The sequence below is a fragment of the Equus asinus genome, chromosome 26 (genome assembly GCF_041296235.1).
Source record: "Equus asinus isolate D_3611 breed Donkey chromosome 26, EquAss-T2T_v2, whole genome shotgun sequence".
NCBI lineage: Eukaryota > Metazoa > Chordata > Mammalia > Perissodactyla > Equidae > Equus > Equus asinus.
In genome coordinates this window covers 26481401-26501511 of record NC_091815.1, presented here as the reverse complement: position 1 = coordinate 26501511, position 20111 = coordinate 26481401, and the positions used below count along the sequence as shown (strand labels likewise).

At 49.6% G+C, this 20111-nt stretch overlaps 2 long non-coding RNA genes across 4 annotated transcripts; both read right to left on the bottom strand.

Annotated features, from left to right (window-relative positions):
• Positions 1-508: 508 nt before the first annotated feature.
• On the bottom strand, positions 509-13550 carry LOC106843824 (uncharacterized). The gene is made up of 2 exons (XR_006520579.2): positions 13282-13550; positions 509-972 (listed from the first exon to the last, which is right to left on the bottom strand). It is a non-coding gene; the product is annotated as an uncharacterized lncRNA (long non-coding RNA).
• A 437-nt stretch (positions 13551-13987) lies between these two features.
• On the bottom strand, positions 13988-19655 carry LOC139042204 (uncharacterized). Of its 3 annotated transcripts, none has more exons than XR_011498677.1 (5): positions 19386-19655; positions 18704-18823; positions 17426-17596; positions 16430-16642; positions 13988-16107 (listed from the first exon to the last, which is right to left on the bottom strand). It is a non-coding gene; the product is annotated as an uncharacterized lncRNA (long non-coding RNA). The 3 variants fall into 3 exon arrangements; XR_011498676.1 differs by having other exon boundaries at positions 17841-18823; positions 19386-19647; XR_011498678.1 differs by having other exon boundaries at positions 17385-17596; positions 17841-18823; positions 19386-19580.
• Positions 19656-20111: the final 456 nt, after the last annotated feature.

Sequence of the window (20111 nt, the reverse complement as noted above, 5' to 3'; positions counted from 1 at the left end):
TCTTCTCTTCTCGAGATCCCCAAAATACCCATCAAGTCAACCTTAGCTCCTTAAAGTGTGGGTCATATCTCATCCCAGGGGCATCATTCTCAACTAGGGCATTTGATTCAGAAACCAGCAAGGTTTCCAATGATATCCTAGTAACAAGGAGGACTGAGTCGTACTGTACCTACACAAATAACTCTATTGCCGTGAAAATAAGAATACTCAGGAAGATGTTAGGAATTCTTTGAGAGGAATCAAATGGGAAGAAAAAGATCGGTGTTACTACACACATGGATGTCCTCCTGTCTATTCCCCTTGTCTGGGTCACAGCTGAAGTGCAGTCCATGCCTCCCCCTGGAGGAGGGGTAGAGCTGTGATTCCTGAGAGCTTATCATGGGCTCCCACCCCTCATCGCCCAACCACTGCCCATCCTTCCACAGTGGAGATGGTGCAACTGTGACCAACAAGAGGTGGTATCTGGAGTGGAATGTGACCTTAAGCCAACAATAATGACAAAGTCAGCTCACATTGTTGAGCATTTATTGACCTAATGCAAGTCTTCTATAGAATTTACACCTTCATCATTGACTATTACAACTCTACTTGAAAAGTGATTCATCATTTTACAGATAAGAAAAAAAATATCTTCAAAGTTTAACATAGAGGAAGAGAAGAGAACCAGAGGCCAAGACTCATATTTTACATCAAGCTTGAGGATGTCACTTCTGCTGGAACTGATCCAGTTGGAGGCCTCTCAGTGATAATCACACCAGCATCCTTCCTCCTGATGGGGTCTATGGTGAGGTTGCTGTTGTCCTGGGACAGCTTCATCCTCTCCATGAGCCATAGAACCTGGTCATTGAAGAATCACTGGGTGGAGATCCCCGTGTCATGTGTGAGGCAGGTCAGGACCACAGGGTCCTGATGTTCGGTGACTGGGGTCCTTATGTATTATAGTGACTCAGATGGAGGGCATTGCCACTGGGTCTGTGGAAAAACAGAGGAGGTGAATTATTAAGAGTGGGCCTGGGTTCTGGGGCCATGTTCATTCTTCAGAAATTTCAAGGCACTCTGTAAAGATGACACAGAGGATGGCCCTGACCCCTGCAGAAGGATGAGTGCCTTTGTTCAGGTGGTGATCTGTAAGGACAGGGCACCACCTCCCCCTTTCACCCCTATATCATCCCAGGATAACCTCCTATCAGTCCCCCAGGACATCTCTGTAATATCAGCACCAGGAACCTTTTGTCATCCCATATGTCATATGACCTCATCATCAGGTGGAATTTTTTTCTCATGAACTGTCGTTGATTTTCTTCCTAGAACTTTCCTTGACTTCAGAAAATATCAGGCCACATTCCCTATATACACTTCTGGGTGTGTTGAAGAAAGCAGGCTTGCCAGCTCTGCCCATCTCTGGGGCCAAGGGAACATTACATAAAGTGAGTACACATTTACTTCTTGTTAAATAACTTATTAGGGAATGAGGATGACCTCACCAGGCTTCACAACCTTAAGACCTGGTGAACTTCTAATCTAAAGAATTTCTCACTCTGAAGAGGATTTTTACTTCCTGGCCTGTGGATTGAATATCACAGTGAAGGAAATCTCTAGAGAGAAGTGGTTAGGGTTTTAACAAAAGACAGGCACTGTTAGGAACAGAAGGAAACTACAAAGGACAAAGGGCACAAATGAAAAACCTACAGCTAACATCATACTCAAAGGGAAACACAGAAAACTTTCCTTTAAGATCATAAACAAGACAAGGATGCTATTTACACCACTTCTGTTCAAAAGTACAGGAGTCCTAGCCAGAACAATTAGGCAAGGAGAAACAAAAGTCATCCAAATCGGAAAGAAAGAAGAAAAATGGTCTCTTTTAGCAGAAGACATAATCTTATAAGTAGAAAATCCTAAAGATTCCATACCCAAAAAAATGTTAGAACTAACAAACAAATTCAGTAAAATTGCAGGAAACAAAATCAACACTCAAAATCAGTAACATTTATATACAATAACAATGAACAATCCAAAAAAGAAATTAAGAAAAAAATTCCATTTACAATAGCATCAAAAGGTATAAAATACTTACGAATAACCTTAACCAAGGAGGTCAAAGATGTGTACTCTGAAAACTACCAAATATTCTGAAAGAAATTAAAGAAGACACAAATAAATGGAGAGACATCTATGTTCATGATTTGGAAAAATTAATATTGTTAAGATGTCAATATACAACGAACTACTTACATATTTCATATAATCCTTATCAAAATCAAAATGAAATTTTTGCGGAAATAGAAAAGTCCAACCTCAAATTCTAAGGACCCCAAATAGTTAAAACAATCTTTAAAAAGGAGAACAAAAACGGAGGACTCACACTTCCTGATTTCAAAACTTACCACAGAGCTAAAGAATCAAAATAGTGTGACACTGGCACAAAGGCAGACATATAGACCATGGAACGCAATAGGGATCAGAAATAAAGCCTCAATTATGTGATGAGATGATTTTGACAAGGGAGTCAAGACCATTCAGCGGAGAAAGGACAGTCTTTTCAACAAAAGTGTTGGAAACCTGGATATCCACATGCAGAAGAATGAGGTTGGACCATTGTCTTCCACCATATACAAAAATTAACTCAAAATGGATCAAATCCTAAAGTAAAACCTAAAACTATAAAACTCTTAGAAGAAAATATAGGGAGAAAGCTTCATGACGTTGGATTTGGCAGTGATTTCTTGAATATAACGCTAAGAACACAAGGAAAAAATAGATAAACTGGACTTCATCAAAAGGAAAAAATTCAGTTCATTAAAGAACGCAATCAACAGAGTGAACGGTGACCTGTGGAATGGGAGAAAATACTTTGCAAATTATATATTAATAAGGGATCGATATCCAGAATATACAAAGAACACCTAAACACAACAACAAAACTAACCTGATTGAAAAGTGGGCAATTCAGAGTTGGCATCTTTCACCTCTCAGCCAACCCAAGTCCTTAAAAGAACAGGGCATGTTTGTGAATCTCAAGACAGATGCCTGAGGATCTGAGCTCTCAGAGAAGGTAAGGCCACCTGCTCTATGTCTGGGAGAAAGCACAGACTTTCTCAAGTCTCAATATGTTAGCAGATTCTGGTTTTGAAAAGACAGAGGAGGCTCACAACTCAACAACAAAAAATCAAACAACCCAATCAAAAAAGGGGCTGGAGACATGAACAGACATTTCTCCAAAGAAGATATGCGGATGGCCAATAGGCACATGAAAAGATGCTCATCATCGCTGATCATCAGGGAAATGCAAATCAAAACTACACTAAGATATCACCTTACACCCATTAGAATGACAAAAATATCTAAAACTAATAGTAACAAATGTTGGAGAGGTTGTGGAGAAAAAGGAACCCTCATGCACTGCTGGTGGGAATGCAAACTGGTGCAGCCACTATGGAAAACAGTATGGAGATTCCTCAAAAAAATTAAAAATAGAACTACCATATGATCCAGCTATCCCACTACTGGGTATTTATCCAAAGAGCTTGAAGTCAGCAATCCCAAAAGTCCTATGCACCCCAATGTTCATTGCAGCATTATTTACAATAGCCAAGACATGGAAGCAACCTAAGTGCCCATCAACAGACAAATGGATAAAGAAGATGTGGTACATATATACAATGGAATACTACTCAGCTGCAAAACAGAACAAAATCATTCCATTTGCCATGACATGGATGGACCTTGAGGGAATTATGTTAAGTGAAATAAGCCAGCTAGAGAAGGATAATCTGTGTATGACTCCACTCATATGAGGAATTTAAAAATGTGGACTAAGAATACTTTAGTGGATACCAGGGGAAAGGTGGGGTGGGGGGTGGGCACAAAAGGTGAAGTGGTGCACCTACAACATGACTGACAAACATTAATGTACAACTGAAATTTCACAAGATTGTAATCTATCAATAACTCAATAAAAAAATGAAAAAAAAAAGAAAAGACAGAGGAGGAGAATCAGAGGCCACTGGCCCCCTAATCCCACCCTCCATGCCTCTTCTGGTTCTTCACTGACCAGCTGACTGCCTGGCCAACCAGGGCTGACTCCTTCCCACTGCGCACACCTCCATCACCCAGTGAGGTGTGTTTTCTCTGAAGCACCATTTGCAAGATTCTCCTACAGATGGGTAAGGTAGGTCTGTGGTTTGAGCATAAATAACACACGAACACCAGGAACAAGTGCGGCAGTCAGGTGAGCACTCAGGCCTCAGGGCAAAGATGTGGATCACATCCTCCCAGGTGACTGTAACTGACACGAGCCAGTGACTCAATAAACGATAAAGGGAGTTCAAAGAATGATCCGGAAAAGAGTGAGAGGACAGGCAGGAGCTGCCTGGCTTTGGCAGCAGAACCTGATCTCTGCCCTTGGTCTTTAATGTCTCTTCTGTCTCTGCTGCGGGCAGGACTGGACATGTGCAAACGCAGAAGGGGTGAGTGATGGAAAGGGGGGAGACTGAACTTGCTGCAAATCTGGCCCCCATGGACCAACTGTGTCTGGTGGTTATTTGAAAGAAATTTGAGAAGTTAAAATTCTTCCATATGGGAAAATTATGATTAATACCCCGGGGTCTCAGACCAATTATAGGAAGCAATATTTCCCTAGAGAGCAGTAAAAGACCTGAGACATAGGCCTGAGTCCCTGGACAGTCAAGAACCTATGCAGGGTGCCCAGAATTCCCAGGACTCTGCATCCAGTTCCAGTCTCTCAAGAGAATTTGGATTATTTATTCATTCCTTCCCATTCTTCGAAAGCAATTGAGTGTTCATTACACGTGGGCCCTGTGCTGGCTGCAGGTGTAGAGTTGGGAGTGAGATGGCAAAGTCCTTTCCTATACATTCCAGTGCAAGTGACCCCAACACATCAGGAGACAAATAAATGATTTCAACTTCAGTGCAGTGAGATTGGATCAGCCACCTGAGGGGGAGGACTGGACATTCCCTGCGCTGACTGACTGTTGACGCAGGTAATTTAGTCTAGAGTAAGCTCGCATGAATTCTCCACTTGCTGTTACTCCCCAGACCAGAATCTCTCCCCCTGAGTTGGGGAAACATAAGAAGAAATGATCTGAACTGACAGCTGGGCTTGGGGTCTACAGACACCTAATAAGGCCCCCAGGTGAAGGAGAGGGTGGCGTTGTGGCTGCAGGCAGACCACATGTGTCTTATCTGCTGCTCATGGTCTCTGTGACCCTGGTTCATTGAGTGCACTTCCCTGTGCCTCAGTTTTCCATCAATGAAGTAGGATAAATATATGGCTGCCAGGTTGTGAGTGAATTAACTTTAAAATATTCATAGTCCCTGACTTAAATCTTGGAAGAGAGGAGCTGCCCAAATAAATGGCATGTGTTATGGTTTGATTCCAAGAGAACACCCCTGGGCCTGAATCCTGGTGGATGAGGAGCTGCCAGCAGGATCTTCTTTCCTCTGTTCCTGCCCTGGGGGCACTGACATTCTCCTGTACTCTCCTAAGTCCCGCATGCCAGTAGGCTAATAGCCTGGGGGCCTTTTCCATCCATACTTTCCATGCTGAGTCTCAGGTCAAGGGTCAGGCTCTGCTGCTGCCTAGATGTGCTTCTTGTGGCTGAGCCCTGGCTGGTGACCAGACATGTCAAGTTGGATGTATCTCAGAGACATAATGTTCAGTAAAAACCAGCTAGACAGTAATCCATGTGTCTAATAATCATTGTGTGTGTGTATGTGTGTGTACAAGTGTGCAGATGAGAGAGACTAGTCTCACTGTTTCACATGGGTCTGATTAAGTGACAACACCAGTGTGAGTCTCTGGTTTCTCTCTGTAAAAGCAGCACGAGAACAGTGTGTTTCTCTAAGGGTCATCACAGAGGCATGAAAAGTCAGGAAGGTGGACCCTCCACAGGGACCCCCAATGTTCCGTCTGTAGAGAAATACACCCAAGATTTTGGTTACTCTGTCTCCCCTGTGCACGAGCTAATCATTTCTTATCACGACCAGAGTTTACAAAGTTTTCAGGGCCCTCATCATTTCAGAGGTGGAGCGACTTTGAGTTTGGGATATTTTGTTACATAGTAAGAGGTATCAGGACTGAGGCCCATCCTTCCATGATGTCTACATGTTGACAGGGCTGGAATCATCCACATTTTACAGACAGTGAAATTGAAGTGACTGCACTCAATTCCCAACATGCAATTATTCACAGGTGAGTTAATCCATTTTCTGAACACTGAGCACATATTCTGTGCAGGCTTATAGTGGTTGTAGGGGACACAACAGGGAACCTAACAGAGGGTTATCAGCCTTGGGAAGCTGATGTTCTAGTGTAGAGGGAGAGGTAATCAAGATAAATAAGCAGTATTTCAGATGGTGATAAGTCCTCTAAAAGAAAATAAAGTGGGTGAATGTGACAGGGAGTGGTTGGGTTGTGTGTGTGTGGTGGGGGGGTCTTTCTATTTTATGTAAGATGATCAGGAAATCCCCCATGACAAGGTGACATTTGAGTGGGACTTAACAGACTAGAAGGTGAGTCATGCATGTCTCTGGAGGAAGATTATTCCAGGGAGAGGGAGCACCCAGTGCAAAGGCCCTGGGGCAGGAGCTTCTTGGCATGTTTGACAGTCAGGAAGCCACTGTGACCACAACAGATAGGATGAGGATGACGACATATGAGTCTAAGCAGGGACCAGATTGTACTAGACAATGCTACTGAAAGGGTGATCTGCAAGGAGCCGAGGAGCTTGGGCCAAAAGTAGACCAACCACATCACTAAGTGCCCTGTTTATTTATTTCAGCTGACATTTTTCTCATTGCAAGACTTGACCAAAGCACTGGGTGGATTGACCTTCCAGTGGAAACTCCCTGTCTCATTGTGGACCAGCACTGTGACTAGCACTGATCTGGGCCTGTGGGCTGCGGTGAGGACACTGGATTTTGATGTGATTGAAATGTGAGTGACAGGAGGGCCTTGAGCAGAAAAAGGATAACCCAACTTAGATTTTAAAGGAATTCATCTCTGAGGATGCAGAGATCCTACTGTGAGGAGATAGATACAAGGGAAGCGGGGAGAAGGAGGCAGCAGGAAGACCCATTAAGAGACTATTACAATAACTCCATGTAGGAGTGGTGGTGGTTTGGACCTGAAAGTTTGGATTCTATTGATATTTTAAAGGCAGATTGCCAGTGGATTAGAGATTAGTGGGAGAGCAACAGAGGCATCAAGGATTCCACCAAGATTTCTGACCTGAGCCCCTGGAGGATGGAATTGAACTTGACTGAGAAGAGGAAGACTCTGGGAGGATCAGGTTGGGAGGTAGGGGAACAAAGGTCTTGATTGTGGACATGTTACATTGGAGGTTCCACTTGATGTCCAGGATAGGCACCCCAGATTGACTTAACTCATTCTCATCCAACCCCCTTGAAAAACACACAAAAGCCTGAAGAACTGAAGACAGCAATACCCAGAATCTCTGACAAAAGATTCACACATGTGAGATGTGCAAGAGGGAAGTGGTTCTTGTGAGAGGAACGTTGTGCCTCTCCTGGCATCCAGGACCTGACCCATGGAGACGCTGGGTCCCAAGCTTGTGCACAGGTGCTATGGCCCAAGACCAATGTGGCAGCAGTGACTTGATTTCCCAGTTTTTTCATCCAGGAAATAGCAACAGCTCCCTTAGCAAGCTGAACCTCCATGTCTCAAGTGGATCCGAACTCGAGACTGGAAAACTCTTGTCCTTAATTTGGTTCTCACCCTCAACACTGCCCTGCATTCGCTACCTTTCCCCAGGTTCCATCCCAGATCCCTTTTCTAGTCTGACTACCCTGTGGTCAAACTCCCTTCTTAACTTGATTCTCCAAATGCCCTCAGCACCAGTCTTCTGTGTTCATGGTGTCCACTGTCTTCAATTCTTTATCACTCTCCAAAATCCTGGCCCTCAACTGAATGCTCATCTACCTCTCCCCTTTTTCTCCTGTCCCATGTCCGCTGTCACCCTGTACCTCTTGTACCTCATCCCCAGTGTCCAGGCACTGATCTGAGTCTTCAAGAATCTTATCCTTCCCCCAAATTCTACATCTCAGCATCATGGGAAGGATGGTACCTCCAACTTCACTGCACCAGGTGTGGGTGCTCCCCCCTCAACAAGCAGGTCAACCTTTCACTCAGAATCTTCAGCCCTATCCTGGAACCTCCCAAAAGAGCCCTCTTGCAACACCCTATTCATACCAAATCACACTTAACGCCCCTAAGCCCCATTCCAGATTCATTGTTTCTCATCTGGACTCTGCACAGATCCCAGCCCTCAACACCCACCTCTGCTTACCCACACTCCACCTCACCATCAGGACTCCGAGGGTTCGCCCAAATACCCCAGAGGCCAAAAGGAGCAGGAAAGGACACAGAACCAGTGGACAGATTCTATTTACCATTTCCCAGGTTCTGTCTCTGGACTCTCCTTAGAAAAGGCAAGCAGCGTTTGCAAAAACAATAAAGAAAGCAAAGAAATGAGCACAGAGATGTCTAGCCTGAGCCCAAGACTGAGGAGGGCTCCAAAAAGGGTGGTCAATTGCAGAAGGGAGGGTGGCTGACATGGCAGGGCCCTGTGAGTCCATTGGAGTTGCTGGATTTTATGACAGAATATCTTTTAAAAATCTATGTGATCTTGTTCCTTAAAGATGAGGTGAAAATGTAGGTGGAATGACAACAGTGTTAGAGCAAGGGTCACTAGTAGACAGATAAGAGGATATGGAAGCCAGTGCACAAGAGGATCCAGAAAACACCTGGTCCACGGGACTCTGAGACCATTTCTTGGGTGGAAGATGGGGTATTCCAGCACATGGTTGGAGCACAAGCCCTTTCAGGGAAGCACCACAGCTAAACAAAGAACAAATATGCAGATGCCAGGGGACGCCCAATAGCTGCAGTTCACGTAAGAAAGATGAGGTCACAAGTGAAAGATCTCAAGAGAGGAGTTTGCCTGAATCATGCCACTGATAAGGACATTGGCTCATCTCTGTGGGCGCAAAACAGGCCGGGCTTAAGAGTTGATACTAGAAGGAACACAACAGTGGAGAATCTTAGGAATCTCCAAAATGAGAAGATTTTGTTTTCACAAATCATCACGGACGGGAGAAAGTCCTTGCAAAGCACAGGAAAGATGCAGAAAAGATAGAATCTGGGCCTGGGATTCTTGGGGGTACACACACTTTTCTCTGGGCCTCCTAAGGCAGAAGGGTGGTTCTGGGCATCTAAGCCTCGGCAGATTTCCTCCAGAGTCCCTGTTTGCTGGCATCCAGGTCTCAGATAAAATTCCCGATCCTCAGTGTCTGGAAAAACCAGGGAACTTTCCATACTACTCACAGTAACCGATGTCCAGCCAGCAGTGGAAAGGCCTTTTCTTTAAAGAGCCCAACTGTGTTATGTCGGATTCAAAATTGGAAAAACAAGAGTACTATTGTATCCCTGTGTAGGAAAAAGACACAGTATTTGCAGTTCATTCTCAGTATGGGGGGACATGGAATTGAGTAAGTGTGTTACCCACACCAACTGCTTCAAACTTATAATACATGAATAGATAAAAGCAAATCCCTCTTGGTTTAAAAAGCTTCTGCACTGACAAGGTAGCATCCTCAAAGTCTTTGCACGGGGAAGACTGCTTGATCTGGCCATCCAGTTGTGTAGGTGTTACAGCTACCACAGCGTGGAAATGGAGCCACAAAAACTGCAGCTCAATTCAAGGGCCCCAGAGGAATCACACAAAACTCACACATGCAATCCAAAACACAAAAGCCAAAGGAAAAGAGAGATCCATCGCTGGTCTTAGCACATTCAGGGCAGAGCGGCCTCTGGGGCTCCGGCCCCTCAGGGAGTCAGGGCATCGCCCCATTCGGCGGATAGGCAGCAAGATTTGCCAAGCACCTTCTGCGAGCAGCGCCAGTGGCACACACGGACCTGGGCTCCGGCCCCCATCTCCCCAACCCCACCTCCAGCCCGCACTCCACTCACCAGCCCTGGGAAGCTCGGCCCCCTGGGCTTTGCCCAGGCCCCGCCTCCACACACACTGCCCTCCGGGCCCGACACACTGGCTTCTCAGGGCCCTCGACCCCAGCCCCAGCTGCGTCTCCACTCCAGCCCAAGCCTTGGCACTGCCGGCCTCTGCCAGCCCGCCGCCTGCCAGCCACCCTGGGGCCCCTCTCACACAGCCACTTCCCCCACTCCCCGGGCTGGGGGCAACTTCCTGCTTCACTCACTTGTCGCTCCTCTCTCAACTCTGCAAACATCAGCTTCTTGGCTTTGCTTTCAGCACACACCTAGTGCTCTGGGCCCGCGGCTCAAACTCAAAAAGACACTGCCTTCCCGTCTAGAAGCAGCAGCTTAGAGAGAATCAAGGGTGTCGGTTCTGAAGATTTTCAGGAGCGCATTTCCACGTTCGCCCACACGGAAGGCTACTCAGAGCGCTTCCCTGTGGCTCCTGTCGCCGGGCACCACACCCTCTTTGCCCAGCACCACACCAACGTCTCTTCTCAAAGTCCAGGAACCACACAGTGGAAACCGGCCTTCCATGGCTGCCTTGGGCTCAGTCGAGCTCCTGACAGAGGCCCTCAATTATTGCAAACAAGTCAACGAAATACCTATCAGTAAGATGGAAATGTTGGGTGAACTTTTTAACAACAATTAGCTGTTCTGGTGTATGCACTGAACTTCAAAACCTTTGGTTCCTTGAAACCTTCGAGTTTTGTTAAATTCAGTCAAATGATAGAAATTTATTGAATCTCTAGATCATTTCCAAATAAGATAATATATTAGACAGTAATTCTTAGATAGAGGTTTAGCTACTTTGGGCTTATTTGGACACAGAAACCAAAAGAGGTTTGGGTCTGTTGGGAAACATGTCTTGCATTTTTATCTGAAGATTGTACCGTGAAGCAGTATGTTTCTGGAAATTATAAATATATTTATAAATTTGCAAAGCCACAGAATGGCAGTGGAAAGGACCGTTTATAATTGCTTCCTTCTTGGTTTTTACTGAAAACAAGGTCTGTAAAGGCTGAGACTTCGAAGGAAGAGATGTGATTAAAGCTACTCAAAATCAAGAAGCAAGACATCTTTGTGCTCTAAGGAAAGTAAGGTGTCTGCTTTCAGTCAAGAAGACTTAAGGAATGGAAATATTTTTGTTGGTTTTGGTAAGAAAGATAAATGGGTCCTAAAAAAGGAAAGAAGCCCCAGGACAAATTTTTCATGTCAAAAGAAGCTTCTAGAGTGATGGGGGAAGAAACTCAAAGAAAACAGTTTTGTGCATGATCCAAATGGCTGATGTTGAAAAGTAGTTGAACCAAGTCAATGAGCTTTCCTATCAAAGGGAAGCTGTTGCTAAATTAGATCTTGGTTTTTGCCCTCTCTTAAAAGGATCATTTGCTTAAACTTTTCTTCTTTTCTGGGGAAAGAGATTAGGAAAGATTTTGATGTCTTATCAAAATAAATTTCCAGTATTGTTTTGATGAGGTCTTGAATCACACCAAGTGGCTAAGATGTTTCATACACCCGTTTGATTTTCTGCACTTGCCTGAAAATCTTTCATGGTCACCGTGTTTCAATGCATAGCTAAGCATGGTTTCCTAGGGATCTAGGCTATGCTGCGGGTAAATGTTTCTAGAAGGGTTTTAAAAATTCGGTAACATTCCTAAAATGCTGATTTATCCTGGTTAGCACTCATCACTCTAATTGTTATCTGAAAGTGTTCTGGGTCACAAAAATAACCAAATTTCTTTGTCCATTGCCATTTTGAAATCCTTTGTCCTTTACAGACAGTTTGGTTTGACTCTGTTTCTGCAAGTCTCTTTCGTCTTCAGAGAGGGTCACAGAAAGGACTTTGAAATTGACTCTAGAAGACAGGCTTCTGACCAACTTTCTGATCATAAAGTTGAGCTGGTTGAGAAAGTGCAGAACTCTAATGCAGAGACTGAAGACTTCAGGAAACCGCAAAAGAAGCTCAAGCTCAGGCAAGATGTGATCACGTGGGACTGAAGGCACTCTGCTCTCTCAAATCTGAAGAAGTCGGGCTCCTAGCAGTAAATCGAATATACGAGCGGCTTAAATTTCCTACTTGGCCTTGCCCACAAGTTGCTCTGCGGTGTGAGTCAGCCAGAAACCGAGCAGGGAGGGGGCAGGTGTGGGGGAACCTGCCGGCCAGAGCACAGAGGCCAGAAGCCTGACAGCTTCTGTTGATGTTGCAGCTGAGGGGAGGGGTGCTGAGCACAAGCCCACCCACCGACCCCACGCCCACCTGGGACCTCAACAAAAGCCCCACTCTCAGAGCCTCCAGCGTCCTCGCCGGGACTGAAGCAAACCGCCACACTCACTGTGCTCTCCGACAACGCCATGATTGCCTTCCTAAAACACAGAGCCACCGAATTCATGGTGGACCTTGTGGCTACCTTCCTCGTGCAGAAGGGGAAAACGTATCTCACAGAGGCATTCATCGACATGTGGTCGATATGGTTGTTCGAACAGATGGCTACGTTTCTGCTGAAGATGATTCTGATGTTGGCTCTGGGCCGCATGGCTCTGGTGGTGCACCACCTGACTCTCGCTCGAACTTTGCACCGCCAATGTGCCCTGGGTTCTGCCAACGAAGAAGGCAGCCCCGAAAGCATCACTTGTCATGGTGGTCCCCTGAATCGGGAGCAAGCCAGCAGGCAAGATGTCTCCCTCTCTGGGAGAGAAAGATCGCTTTCCTGGCCTCGATTCAGCCAGTGGCTGGAAGGGTCTGTCCCCAATTCTTCCATTACAGCGGCACCACTTGTTTCCAAATGATAATCAATGAAGGCAGAAAAGCAAATCGATCGCGGCTTAAGAAGGCTTCTCCACTGAGATCACGGGCTCCGCAGGGTCTCGGCCATGGGCACAGCGCCTCATCCTGCCCTCCGAGCTGGGCGCGTGCACGAGCCCTCCGGCCCTGGACATGGAGCCAGACCCGCTGCGGCTCAGCTCTCAGCCGCCTGAACAATCACAGCCAAATCACAAAGGGAACCCAAAACTCAAAAACCAAAAGAAAAGAGACGTCCATCGCCGGCCAGCCTTAGCCCCATTCCGGGCAGAGGTGCCGCTGGGGCTCCGGCCCCGCAGGGAGTCAGGGCATCGCCCCATTGGGCTGCCGGCTGCCCACAGGCGGCAAGATTTGCCGAGCACCGTCTCCGAGCGAAAGAGCGGCACGCGCGGCCCTGGGCTCCGGCCCCCATCTCCCCAACCCCACCTCCAGCCCGCACTCCACTCACCAGCCCTGGGAAGCTCTGCCACCTGGGCTTTGCCCAGGCCCCGCCTCCGCACACACTGCCCTCCGGGCCTGACACACCGGCTTCTCAGGGCCCTCGACGCCAGCCCCAGCTGCATCTCCACTCCAGCCCAAGCCTTGGCACTGCCGGCCTCTGCCGGCCCGCCGCCTGCCAGCCACCCTGGGGCCCCTCTCACACAGCCACTTCCCCCCCTCCCCGGCACGGGGCAACTTCCTGCTTCACTCACTTCGTCGCTCCTCTCTCAACTCTCCAAACCTCAGCTTCTTGGCTTGGCTTTCAGCACACACCCTAGCGCTCTGGGCCCGCGGCTCAAACTCACGAAGACACTGGCTTCCCCGCTAGAAGCAGCAGCTTGGAGAGAAGCAAGGGTTTCGGCTCTCAAGGTTTTCAAGGGCGCATTTCCATGTTCGCCCGCATGGAAGGCTACTCGGAGCGCTTCCCTGTGGCTCCTGACGCCGGGCACCACACCATCTTTGCCCAGCACTACACCAATGTCTCTTCTCAAGGTCCTGGAACCACACAGTGGAAACCGGCTTTCCAGGGCTGCCGTGGGCTCAATCGAGCTCCTGGCAGAAGCCCTCAATTATTGCAAACAAGTCAACGAAATAGATATCAGTAAGAGGAAAGGGCTGGGTGAACTTTTGAACAACAATTAGGTGTTCTGGTGTATGGACCGAACTTCACAACCTTTGGTTACTTGACACCTTCAAGTTTTATTAAATTCAGTTGAATGATAGAAATTTATTGAGTCTCTAGATCATTTCCAAATAAGATAAAATATTAGACAGTAGTTATTAGACAGAGGTTTATCTACTTCAGGCTTATTTTGACAGAGAAACCAAAAGATCTTTGGGTCTATTAGTAAAGATGTCTTACATTTTTATCATAAGAGTGTACTAGGAAGTAGTATGATTCTGGAAATTATAAATATATTTATAAATTTGTAAAGCCACAGAATGCTAATGGAAAGGACAGTTTATAATTGCTTCCTTCTTAGATTCTACTGAAAACAAGGTCTGTAAAGGCTGAGACTTCTAAGGAAGAGATGTGATTAAAGCTACTCAAAATTGAGAAGGAAGACATCTTTGTGCGCTAAGGAAAGCAGGATGAATGTTTTCAGGCAAGAAAATTTAAAGAATGGAAATGTCTTTGTTGGTTTTGTTAAGAAAGATAAATGGGTCCTAAAAAAGGAAAGCAGCCCTAGGACAAATTCTTAATGTAAAAAGAAGGTTCTAGAATGTATGAGGGAAAAAAACTCAAAGAAAAGAGTTTTGTGCATGATCAAATTGGCTACTATGGAAACGAACTGAACGAAGTCAATGAACTTTCATATCGAAGGGAAGCTGTTGCCAAATTAGATTTTGGTTTTTGCCCTCTCTTAAAAGGATCATTTGCTTAAACTTTTCTTCTTTTCTGGGGAAAGAGATTAGGAAAGATTTTGATGCCTTATCAAAATAAATTTCCAGTATTGTTTTGATCACGAATTGAATCACACCAAGTGGCTAAGATGTTTCATACACCCGTTTGATTTTCTACACTTGCCTGAAAAACTTTCATGGTCACCATGTTTCCATGCATAGCTAAGCATGGTTTCCTAGGGATCTAGGCTATGCTGTGGGTAAATGTTTCTATAAGGGTTTTAAAAATCAGATAGCATTCCTAAAATGCTGATTTATCCTGGTTAGCACTCATCACTCTAATTGTTATCTGGATGTGTTCTAGGTCATAAAAATAACCAAATTTCTTTGTCCATTGCCATTTTGAAATCCTTTGTCCTTTACAGACAGTTTGGTTTGACTCTGTTTCTGCAAGTCTCTTTCATCTTCATAGAGGGTCACGGAAAGGACTTTGAAACTGACTCTAGCAGACAGGCTCCTGACCAACTTTCAGATGAGAAAGTTGAACTGGTTGAGAAAGTGCAGAACTCTAATGCAGAGACTGAGGACTTCAGGAAAGTGCAAAAGAAGCTCAAGCTCAAGCAAGATGTGATCACGTGGGACTGAAGGAAGTCTGCTCCCTCAAATCTGCAGAAGTCGTACTCCTAGCAGTAAATCGTACACAGGAACGATTTAAATTTCCTGCTGGGCCTTGCCCCCAAGTCGCTGTGCTGTGTGAGTCAGCCCGAAACCGAGCGGGGAGGGGCCTGGGGATGGGGCGGAGCATGCCGGCCAGAGCCCATAGGCCAGGAGCCTGACAGTTTCTGTTGACGTTGCAGCTGAGGGGAGGGGTGCTGAACATGAGCCCGCCTGCCTGCCGGCCGGCCGGCCCGCCGGCCCCATCACGTCGTCGGCCTTGGGTCGACTGTGAAAATAAACACAGTCTTTTCCAAAGGAGTGGAGACCTTCCTGCGAGGTTCTGGGTTGGTGGCCCTCAGAGCAGAGCTCAAGCCCGGTGGCCGGCACCATAAGCACTGGGGGGGCTTCTCAAGGTGCACAACACCCTGCTGATGGGGCGAGAGATCTGCAACGGGGACAGAGGTGCCGAGGGTCGGCAGCCTGGACCGGGTTCCCTCAGATGGGGGTGGGGCGCTCCCAAGGCTGAAATGCTGACGCGAAGGGTCCCAAGAGGACCGTGAGAACCTCCCGTCTGCACAGGGCAAAGGCTCGGTCGGTGGCTGCTGGGCCCACGACGGGGCAGAGGGTGGGTAGCCGCATTTCCCGCTTGCAGGGGAGCCATCCAAAACAGGACCAGGCCCGAGTCAGCAGCCTCAATGGTGGGACAGAGGAGGGGCGAGCAGAAATCGGCTTCAGAGAATCCCTCCGGAGAAACCCACTTTGGGGGAGGTGGGGGCCGGTAGTCGTGAGGAAGCTGCGGGAGTGAGCAGAAGGCCCTGGATCAGGAAAGGGCGACCTGCGCGCGCGCGGGGCCGGAGAGCGCCGGCTCGCCAACCCACTCACCCCGTGTGTGGAACTCGGGGGCTCCTGGGGGCTCATCTGGAAAGGGGCAGCCTCCGAGGGGCTTCTCCTGGAACCTCCCTCCTGGGCCCAAACCCAGGAGGTTGATGGCCAGCTCTGCGGCAACAGTGCCAAGCCTACCCAGTGTCTTCTCCAACAAGACTCTCCTCAGGAGATCCTTTGGCTCCCTTGGGCCCACACCTGCTGTCAGGAGGTCTCCGAAACCCTGTGGGTACCTGCTCAGGCAGCTGGAAGAGCAGTATGCTCAAGGCTCCCGGAGGCCAGGAGACTCTCCGTCCCTCGGGCCACATCTCCACCCCTGCCTCTCAGGCCCCCTCTCGGGATCCCAGGTGCTTTCACAGCTGACCGCCCTCTAGTGGAAAGAATGCGGACTCCACGGGCTGCGGCTGGACGCTTGCCACAGCACAGGCTTGCATGGAGGCTCTGTTCTAGGGAAGGGAAGGAAAGAAAAGTGGGGGCCAAACGCTGTCAAGCCTGACAGGCCCCCCACACCTGGGAGCGGACCACCAGGCATCCAGGGCACGGGCCTCGACCCTCAGCCCTCCTCTGCGTGTCTCCTCCGGCACCCTTTGGGCTCAAGCCGGCCCTGCATTCCCTGCCGCGCACCCTGTGCCCTCCTCACCTCCCTGCCCGCGTGCAACCGCTCAGCTCCTCCCAGGGGCCTCCTTCTCCTTCACGTGGGCCCAGAGCCTTGGAGCATCCCACTTGGGAATGTGCTGGCGGGGCCGGAGGAGGCCTGGGCCGAGGAGGCCAGGACTATGTGTGGCTTTGTCTCCAGCTCGGCCAGGGGGACTATGCTGAAGTGATCGGACCCACACCATGCCCTGGGAGCCAACCGCTTGGGGCTCAGCCCCGGCAGGGGCAGCGGGACTCTGCAAAAGCCTGGGCCTCGCTCAGCCTTCCCTCGACCCCCTTCCCAGCCCTACCCGCTCGCCAGCTTCACTCACCACCCTTTGCCCCGGCTGGGCTCTCACAACCCTCCTGGGCTGGGAAGCCCGCCCCCGCTCCCGCCACCGCCAGTCTCCCCCCAGACGCACACTGTCCTCCCTTCCTCCCTTGAAGCCCACCCCAGGGTCACCTCCACCTCGACCTCTCAGCTCTCCCCACACCCTCCGGTCCCTCCCTGTGTCCACTCTCCGGGTCCCCCGCCACATCCTCTCCCCATCTAACCCTCGCCGCTTCACCACACGCAGGCCTCTCCCGCAGCTTGCCTGAGGAACCTCTGGACGGGAATTGAAATACCCTCCTCATCCGAGGAAGCTTAGACATCAGGACTCCCCCGCAGCCTCGGGAACTTTGAGTGACATCCTCTCTTCCCCAGAGCCGCACAAGGCCCATCCAGGCAAACTTCGCTCCTTCCCAGGATCTGCTCCTCTCTCAACCTGTGGGGTGGGCGGGAGGCACGACTGGGACACTGGGACGTTGGATCCCCTGCTTCTAGCCCCAGCCTTGCCCATTTGATCCTGTGAACGGGGAGGACAGAGTCTTCCTGATCCTAGGCAAAGAACTCCATTGCCCTCAAGATAGGAAGACTCAACAAGGCTTTAGGAATCCTTCAGGTGGAAGCAGACAGGGAGAAAACAAATCCGTGTTTTATTGGGACTTACAGAAGGAGAGTCTACTCACTGGGGATGGGTGCGGAACGGCACAAGCCAAAGGAGAAAGGGAGTCTTCTCTCCAGAAAATACAAAGGAAAGTGTCCGCGTCGCCAGAAGAAAACCCATCATCGTCCCTCCCCAGCTCCTTCGGTGCTGTGGAATGGCGTCTGCTTGTGCTCCATCTCTGGGGAGCGCTCTCACGTCCCCATCGGAAATGCAGCCCCGCTGCCCTGGGACCACGTCCAAGTCACTGAAGCCGTGTCATGAGAAGCCTGTGCCCACGAGGACCCAGGCAACGTCCTTGGCCACCGCTCTCTGAGACAGTCTCTTGCGTGGGAGATGGAGCACCTTGGCCCATGGCTGGCACATGAGCGCCCTCGGGGAAGCACCGCCACTAATCCAGCAACAAATCTCCAGATGCCAGGGCATGCCTGACGGCTGTGCTTCCCTTAGGAACGATCAGCTCCCAAGTGAAAGGGCCCATGAGACTTGCTGACCCAACTCATGCCACTGACAAGCACACCACTTCGCTTCGTCTCTGTGGCTGCAAAACTGGCCAAGCCTGAAGACTTCACGCCGCGAGAACACAATCGCAGCGCACAACAGGCGAGAAACACAGATCTCTCCAAACGGAGAAGACTTGGCTTTCCTCCTTCATCACGGACACCAGCGAGTCGTTGCAAAGCACCCAAAGGATGCCGAAAGACAGAATCTGGGCCTGGGATCCGTGGGGGCAGACACACTTTTCTCTGGCCCTCCTAAGTCAGGAGGGTGGCTCTGTGCACCTAGCCCTTGGGGGACTGCCTCCAGGGCCCCTGTGGGTGGGGATCTGGGTCCTGGGTCAAGTGGCACATCGTCAGTGTCTTCAAAGATCAGATGCTTTTCTCTTACCTTCACCCATGTTCTGCTGCCAGCGAAATGACCTATTCTGGAAAGAGCCCAACTCTGGGACGTCGCCTTCCAAAGTGCAAGAAGGAGAGAGCCATTGCGTCCCCGTCCCCGTCCCCGGGGCTGAAAAAGACAGGATATGTGGCGGTTCCTTCTGAGTACGAGGGGAGGGGCGGGGGTGCGAGGGGAAAAGGGTGGGACTAGCACCAGTTGTTTCCAAAGGAAAATCAACGAAGGCAGAAAAGCAAATCCCTCGCGGCTTAAGAAAGCTTCTCCACTGAGATCACGGGCTCCGCAGGGTCTCGGCCATGGGCACAGCGCCTCATCCTGCCCTCCGAGCTGGGCGCGTGCACGAGCCCTCCGGCCCTGGACATGGAGCCAGACCCGCTGCGGCTCAGCTCTCAGCCGCCTGAACAATCACAGCCAAATCACAAAGGGAACCCAAAACTCAAAAACCAAAAGAAAAGAGACGTCCATCGCCGGCCAGCCTTAGCCCCATTCCGGGCAGAGGTGCCGCTGGGGCTCCGGCCCCGCAGGGAGTCAGGGCATCGCCCCATTGGGCTGCCGGCTGCCCACAGGCGGCAAGATTTGCCGAGCACCGTCTCCGAGCGAAAGAGCGGCACGCGCGGCCCTGGGCTCCGGCCCCCATCTCCCCAACCCCACCTCCAGCCCGCACTCCACTCACCAGCCCTGGGAAGCTCTGCCACCTGGGCTGTGCTCAGGCCCCGCCTCCGCACACACTGCCCTCCGGGCCCGACACACCGGCTTCTCAGGGCCCTCGACCCCAGCCCCAGCTGCGTCTCCACTCCAGCCCAAGCCTTGGCACTGCCGGCCTCTGCCGGCCCGCCGCCTGCCAGCCACCCTGGGGCCCCTCTCACACAGCCACTTCCCCCACTCCCCGGGCTCGGGGCAACTTCCTGCTTCACTCACTTCGTCGCTCCTCTCTCAACTCTGCAAACCTCAGCTTCTTGGCTTTGCTTTCAGCACACACCTAGTGCTCTGGGCACGCGGCTCAAACTCAAAAAGACACTGCCTTCCCGTCTAGAAGCAGCAGCTTAGAGAGAATCAAGGGTGTCGGTTCCGAAGATTTTCAGGAGCGCATTTCCACGTTCGCCCACACGGAAGGCTACTCAGAGCGCTTCCCTGTGGCTCCTGTCGCCGGGCACCACACCCTCTTTGCCCAGCACCACACCAACGTCTCTTCTCAAAGTCCAGGAACCACACAGTGGAAACCGGCCTTCCATGGCTGCCTTGGGCTCAGTCGAGCTCCTGACAGAGGCCCTCAATTATTGCAAACAAGTCAACGAAATACCTATCAGTAAGATGGAAATGTTGGGTGAACTTTTTAACAACAATTAGCTGTTATGGTGTATGCACTGAACTTCGAAACCTTTGGTTCCTTGAAACCTTC